This window comes from Astatotilapia calliptera, chromosome 7 (genome assembly GCF_964374335.1).
Source record: "Astatotilapia calliptera chromosome 7, fAstCal68.1, whole genome shotgun sequence".
NCBI lineage: Eukaryota > Metazoa > Chordata > Actinopteri > Cichliformes > Cichlidae > Astatotilapia > Astatotilapia calliptera.
Window position 1 is genome coordinate 14,655,844 of NC_137428.1, and position 8,093 is coordinate 14,663,936.

Below are 8,093 nucleotides of genomic sequence, written 5' to 3' on the forward strand. Positions count from 1 at the left end.
CCATTGGATTATTTAATGTCCTTGCAATTACAATAAGAACAAGCATGCATCTCTAGATGTCAGCAACATGACAAAGTAGACAGATGTGATCAGAAAGGAAAAAAGTGAAAAGAAATTATTGGAATATTTAGAACTACGTGACTGTTCGGTTTGTTCTCTACACATGTCTCACAGGAATACCATATCTTTTAATAGTGAGCAGCTAACATTACAAAACCATGTTTCAAAATTTGTTAAAAGGGAGGAAAAACAAATTCAAAACTCAGTTTTTTCCTTTCCCTTTAAGCAAGAATTGAAACTCTTGAGCTCTAGAGACTGATGTCTTGAATAACAGAAATAGAAAGCTTAACAGAAAAAGGAATCTCCTGGTGTGAGTAACAATATCATTGGCATTTTGTTTGACTAAAATAATTAATTAACTACATTCTACGCAATCTACCACATTCTAAAACATAAGACATTATAAATTGCTCTTATAATGTCAATTAGTGCACTGACCACTGTTTAGATAACTGATCCTAGTGGGACTAGTCTGAGCCAGATGTGTTGAAATGAGTTTCCAAATATGCACAGTTTATTCTTTTGCTACTCCTGAACTAGCTTATCAAACATGTGGGTGGTGGGTCTATAAAGACACATTAAAGCCACTATACACGTTTCTTTTTTAGGAGGTGAGATAACTAAAGCCTATCAACACAAACAGCAAAATCTCACAACTAAAGCCAAGATAAATAGTTTTAAAGTGCTATAATGAATATGTAAGGCACTATTTAAGGCCTCAAAGTTTAATCTAACAAACTACAACTGAAAAAAAGTCTGCTCTTTGCTGGAATAAATGATTCAAATACAAAGGCATGTCACATTAAGGGACCAGTGAAACCAAACTGAAACTCACTGTGAGTGTAATTTTGAGTCAAAACATGATTTAATATGAGCACTGGTCTACTGTAGAATTTGTTTTAAAAGTTAAAATAGATTCAAAGAACTCATGAAATGAAGTCGGTAGTGTGAGAGTGGGCTTCAATACGGTAATGTCTCTTGTGCTGTTCTGTCAATACCAAACTTTACCAATAAGTTATCTATGTTAACCAGAAACTTCAGGCTCCTCCCAATGTTCTTTTTTAGACCGTTTTCTTTAGCTCATTACGATGTCAGAAAGAGGAAGTATTCTTAATATAGTAATGCCTGGCACACAGTTATGGCTGTTAGCCCAGAAGCCCCACCTTCCTGCTGCATAAAGCTTCTACTTTGCTCACCAAGGCCCAGTAAGAGACAAAAACTGTTTCACAATCGTTCAAAACTTAAGTTCAAGAATAAATAAGTGGAGCTGGAAATGTGCAGAATAGGTACCCTTTCAACACTGGTGAGCCTTTTTTTTTTAAAGTTTATTATCATTTTGTGCTTTTAGACCAGCAACGTCTAAGGCTAAAGTTAATACTTACAAATGTGTATAAGTAAAAACAGTGTGAAAATGATTTCAAATAAATTCATAGGGGGTTCAAAACCATAAAATGAACAACGAGAAATACCTTAAATACTCAGTGGATCAAATCTCCTCTAATCCCCCACCTGTTCCCTGTGTAAGGTGATTCTCATGCTTCCTTTAGGGAAGTGCAGCTCTTAGAGCGATGCCTGTGACCAACCTAGCGTGTAGGCAGATGTCTTCTCTGGCTGTATGCCTGGTCAGGTCCTGTAGGCATTAAAGCAAGAAGCAGATGACAAAGGACACCTCAGTGAAGAGTCAACAACTCTGTCCTTAATGAGGACATAATAATGAAGTAATGCTTATATGTTTAGTCATCCTTGTGATGAAGAGTGGATAATAAATAAATAATAATAGTAATACATTTTCTTGGGCAAGGGAAGGAAACTAAAACAGCTTGTTTCAGACAAAGTATGACATGGCAGGCTGCACCAAAGACCAGTACGTGAAATAAACAAGGATTATTTTAACTGTTAATCGTGTAAAGCTACTCTAGTAAAATCCAGTAATATAAACACTGAGCTGGCGATTACGATGATAAGCTGAGGAATAAGTGATGCCAGTCAATGTTCATTTGCAAAAGCCTCATTGCTGTTTGATACTGGGCAGGTGTTGTACTGGGGGGGTTTACAAAGATTTAGTCAGTGAAAACAGCCTTCTGCATCTCATGTGAGTGAACCAAAAAAGTACATTTGCAGCCGTTATGACAAAAACAATAAGCTTAAATGTTCCGCACTACTAAGAAGTGCAGAGTAGAGATAATTCTCAGTGAGTTTGCCTCTTATTATGATACTTTTCACTTTAATGTGGTATTTTTGTCCTCCTCCACAATGATATAAAGATTTTTGCTGCAAAACAATCAAACTTTCAAAACAAAAATTAATTTACCTACGTTTTGAAAATAGTACTTTTTTTTCTGTGACAAATAACCTTTTAATTGCAATTAAAGTCAACTTACTGACCTCTTAAATAGCCCCTTAATGAACTCTACTAGAAACCTTCTGTCTAAAATAGGCTTGTAATGTACTCTGACATCTACTTTGCTTCACAAGGCTGCTCTACAAATGCTTTTACACAACCACACCTTGAGTAACTGCTTTTGTAGATCGCATGAGCAAATATTTTCCACTAATAGATTCGAGAGTTTCACTTAACGAAAGAGTTTTGCTCACCTCGTGAACTTTTAATGCAGCCTTGTGTAAACTGGAGTCAAAACCTCAAAGCAGAAACATATTTAACAAAAGGTTCATCAGAATACTTGATTAGGAAATTATGTATGTTATATGTTTACTTGTTTTATTAGTTTTATTATTATTAAGTTGAGAACATTACAACCCTATTTAAATAAGAAAAGAAAACTAAACAAAAAGAAAACCCCAAAAGGAATCCATTCAAGCATCAGTCCATCCATTCATCCATCCATGACCACATTAGGGTCACCAGTTAATGCACAGGGAGAGCATGTGTGCATGTGTCCACAATAAAAAATTGTAGCCTGGATGTGAACCCAGGACTTTCTTGTTTACAGTGATGGTGGGATGCAGCCAATGTCAAATTCAGATTTGATTATCTCCTCAATCCTATAATCACACCTTCTATGATGAGTCTGGTACTGATAGCACCGACTGCACTGACTGGATGTTGTAGGGTTGTCCTGACTGACCTGTCTCTGCAATGTTGCCTGGACATCTGGGCGGTGCCTTGGGTGTGGAGAAGGTGTACTGCAACCATAGGTGTATCACACTTCTCAGCCCGGGACAATCTACACTTCGGTACTAGTGATGTGAGTCCATCTGTTAGTTAAACCTTCACTTTAAGAGGAACAATGCAGTTTTTGACCTGGCCATGGAACAATGGGCCACGGCTTTATCCTCTCAAAGATGTTCAAGGGTGTAGGGGGGTTTGCCCAACCTGTAAAAAAGTCTACATATGTTTTGTGGACTTGGAGAAGTAGTTTTACCGGGTTCATGTGGGTATACTGTGGAGGTTAGACTTGTTTTCCGGTTAATGCTAGACTCCACCAGGGCTGCCCTTGGTCACTGACTCTGTTCATAGGTTTTGTGAACAGAATATCTAGATGTAGCCAGATGTAACCAGGTGGAGGGTCTCCACTTTAGTGGCTACAGGATTTTACCTTTGCTTTTTGCAGATTATGTTGTTCTGTTTGGTTCTTCAAGTGGTGTGTGCGTGTGCAATTAAGGTTCAAATCTAAAGGTTCAAATCTAAGATCTACCCTTCTCCTGGGATCAGACATTCCATAAATCAAGTTCACTTGCTCTCAAACCAACTTTAATGGTTGACCGACTAACTGAACTGACTGGCATGAATAACTTCATTTCCTGGAACACTATACAGCAAAGCCTTGTTCAACTCTTCTGTACTGGTGCTCCAGTCAGTGACCTAGAATGCCTAAAAGGACTGTTGGCCTATCCTAATCCTCAGGGCCCTGTTGTTTAAAAGGTGTAATGCAGATAAAAATCATCTGCTTTCGGTTTTTCCTTGGTTTTCAATGGCTCACATAATCCGGCTTACTTTTGTCCTCATTATTCAAAAAAAAAAAAAAAAAAAAAAAAAGAAGGAAAAAAGAAAAAAAAGAAGTCTAAAATACTGAAACATTTTTTCAAATATTACAGAGAACAGTTAGAACAGTAATCACACAGTACTTTTAAGTGTGTTTATTTCAAGTGTTACAAAGAAGAGCTCTGGTGGTAACTTTCTGTGTAACATTCAGTCCACTGACTAAACAACTAATAAATATAAACAATATGGCATACGAAGGTGTTCTTTAAAAAATAAGTTACACAATTTCAAAGACTATGTTGTCACAGATGTCAGGCAGGACTCTAACACAAATCCAGGGGCAGGTCCAGGACACTCCTCTTCACACAGTCTGTGACTCAGTCACACTCACTCAGTGTCTAAGGGTCAGTACAGAGAATAGAAACGTTCATTAGGAAAACCAGGAAACATAATGAGATACGATATGATTCACAAAGCGAGTTGGCGCTACACTAACCAAGGTGAGTACAACAACCCAGCAAAAACCAGCACTCCAGTGTGGCCTTAAATAATGGCAGGAGCAATCATGAATGATGAGCAGCAGGTGAGTGATGATGAGCAGGTGTGGAGATCGAAGCGGGGACCAGGAACCAGACGCCAGCCTGACACCATGTAACATAATCATCATCATTATCTGTCTTTGACAAAGACTTCTTTAAGCCTTATTTGATACCTTCTGATGCAGTAGATGCTGGTTCTACTAGAGCTGATCCACTGTCCACAACAAGAACAAGTGTGTCCTCTTCATTAGAAAGAACTGGATCAGTTTTCTCTACATTTGTGGGCTCAGCATCCCTTACAGTACTTTGAATCCCATGCAAAGTTTGTCAGTTTGCACCTCCAATAATATTAAGGACCATATCTCTGTAGTCTGTGCTCTGGTAAGATTTGTCACCAGTTTGAGTGTTTTTGGCTTCAGCATGGTCCCTTCTTGACTTGGCCTTCTTCCATCTGAATTTAACTAACTCTGCTGTCCTCCTAACACCCCAGCCCATTGTGACTCAGTCCTACAAATACATCATAATGGTTCCTGACACCCACCAGCAGTGCCAATGCTGAATTTATAGGACCAACTTGATTAGTTGAACAAAACACTTAAGAGTAATTTTGAACAGCTGCATCTCCCTAGTCAGAGGGATTGCAGGAGGATTTTCTGGGTCCTCATAAGGCTCAGGTGCATCATAAACATTATCACAGAGGGGAACATTATGTCTTGTGACAATGCTGTGAAGCACATTACAGGCAAGTATTATTTGGCATTGTAGCCTGTGGCTCCACTAGCAAGTAGCTGAGCAAGCAAAGGGCCTTTTCCAGAGAAATAGGACATGAAAGATTTGCCCTTGTTCCCACATGTCCTAACATAGTGAACGAATCCATCTGTCCATTTATGCTCTTCCAGGGCAGCTTCCACCACAGAAAAACACAGACTTCCCTTTCCCCAATCACCTGCTTTAGTGTATCTGAGGGAACACCAAGGCGTTCTCATTCCAGCCTTAAGAAATATAATCTCTCCAAATTGTCTTGGGTCAGAGCCATTCATAAATGATTGAACTCTTCATCCTATCTCTAAGGGAGAGGCCAGACACTCTTCATAGAAACCTCTTGTTTTCCGAAAATAAATAAATACATTTCTGTTTTAAAACAGAAAGAGTGTTCTGTGTACTATTTTCAAATCATTGGAATCTCTTTTAACGTTTTTAACTTCATTGTTTTTGCATTTTGTAATGCTATTTCATCAAAATACCTCAGCGAATCTGAGAAGTAAAACTTCTTCTTCTTCGAGGCTGAACTGTGAGGCTTGTTAAGAAATGATTCACTGAGGCTTAAAAGTTATTTCCATTAGAAGACTTCACCCCCTTGAACAGGGGCCAAGGGGTTTCTTTGGCTGACTTAACAGTGTACCTAATAAGACCAAGATGCATCACCACTGCACAAACAAAACCTCTTTTATATTTTAGAATCTGAATTAAGCTGACCTCATCTGTCATACCATGTGTGCTCTTCATGATGTGCAAAATAAACATTAGTATAACTTTTATGCTCAAAACAGAGCAACGCAGCCCTGGTAGAAATCAGACACCTCTCAGACATGTGGTAAGTGAGGGGCTACAATTTCATGTGCTATTTGAGGGTTTTACTGTGACCTTTTCCTGAACACTACCACTGCCTCTGTGTGCAAAAGCCTTAGCAGCTTGAATTGAGTTAAGTTCTTCTGGGAATAAGGGATGAGTCAAAGAAACTACACTTTCTAACACATAACTCATGTTTAAAAAGCAAAGAGGGAAAAGAACTAATACTCTAAAGAAAAAAGTATGTGTAGAGAACAATGACTGCTTTGTTTAAAAAGAAATTAAGAAAAACTAAGAAAAAAAGAAAAAGTACTGAAAAGTAATTGTGGGTTAAAAGCAAATGATTTCAAAGGAACTGCAGACCAGAAACATTAACACTTTTCTTACAGGAAACTAAAATTGGCACTTCACTTGTCAGCATTCGGAGTCTGAGCCCATGTAATATAGTTACTGGGAAAGTTAAAATGAGCAGTGTGCAAGTCATACAAACCTTTAACCAGAAATATGGAGAAAATTGTGACATTTCTGGGAAATACTGTTTCTGAGTTTTTATGCACTACTAGGCTATGCACTAGGAATTAGTAGTAGAGGGCTGAAGTAGTTACATGAGATGTGCCAGGTTAAGTACATTATCTCAGCAAAGCACTATGGGGATCAAATCCTCAGATGTCAGTGGGAGTGAAATATTATTACAGCTTATACAAAGGGAAGATTGTGAAAACTGTACATTTTGTCAGAGACATTCTTTCAATAGACACTCTGCATACCTTAAGATGAGTCATATTATGCACAAACTTTCTGTTTGGTAAGTATCGTTTCTGCATAATGCTCAAACAGGTTACAAGTACTGGTTTACTGGTTTACAGCTTACACAGCAGCACTGACAGCCAATCAGCATCTATAAATTGTCATTTGAAATATGTTCATAACACAGTCTGACCACAAAAAAAGAAAAGAGTAAGTGACTGTTAGACCTTTATCTAGAGTGATTAGATTAGCATGTAGGCTAAACACATTAGAACAAACAATAACAAAAAGCTTGTCCATTAGTCTTTTACAGACTCCTTTCATCTGTGTGTTTCTGGTTGGTTTGCATCGTATTAACTGCTGTTGCCAGTCTGCACAATTTTTTTGTAACTGGCATTCCTCAGCAGTATATAAGGATTTTCTCCCAGTTACCTGCTGTCAGAAACCTGTAAGATATCATGGGTTAATGCCGAAACAAGTCAGTTTCCACAGTAACATGAGGGTTGTTTTGGTGTTGTTGCTGATTGTGTCAGTGATAGATTTGCAGAAAAAAAACAAGCTTCTACTTGTCCTTACATGTGTAGTGTTCTCATACGGGTCATTTTATTCATATGCAAAACTGGAACATCCCATAAAGTCTATGATTTACTGTAATTGAATAAACTTTCATGACTCCATCTGTGACATGCTCAATGTTCTGTAAATAAATGATGTCGTTAAAGATGAGCAAACATAGATTAGATGTCAGATTGTTTCAAAACATCAACACAAATCCAGCACAATTGCTTCAGACTTTCCATTGTTTCAGAAAGCCCTAGTTTGCCCATCTCAATTTGCAGGTAACTCAAGTCCAGCCAAGGCACTGAATCAACTCGGAGCACAAACAGGAGAACAAGGTCAGGTAACGAAGGCACTCATAAGTTGCGAACCTGATTACCACCACAAGGGTGAAGATGAGCTGGCAAGGAGTAAGGTTTCTGCTGACCCTTTTACTCCCATAAGTGATGTGATAATGGTAAGCAGGCTGGCTGAAAGTGGGTCAGCGCAATGCACCAGCGCCTGCCCAACTCCACCTAAGAATCGAAAGAACAAGAAAGAGAGACAGTGGATGCAAAAGAGAGCAGTCCTGCGAGAACCATGACAATCTGCTCTTCTCCTGTTTATGTTCTCAAGGATGAAATCTCGACAATAGGAGCCTCGTAGCTCAGTGCTAATTATAATTGTAAACAACCATG

The 8,093-nt window shown here is 38.5% G+C and overlaps 1 long non-coding RNA gene across 1 annotated transcript; it reads right to left on the bottom strand.

Moving 5' to 3' along the window:
- Nucleotides 1-4,143: 4,143 nt before the first annotated feature.
- LOC113025424 (uncharacterized) lies at nt 4,144-4,644 on the bottom strand. Its single transcript, XR_003272791.2, has 2 exons — nt 4,500-4,644; nt 4,144-4,401 (listed from the first exon to the last, which is right to left on the bottom strand). It is a non-coding gene; the product is annotated as an uncharacterized LOC113025424 (long non-coding RNA).
- Between the last annotated feature and the right edge of the window lie 3,449 nt (nt 4,645-8,093).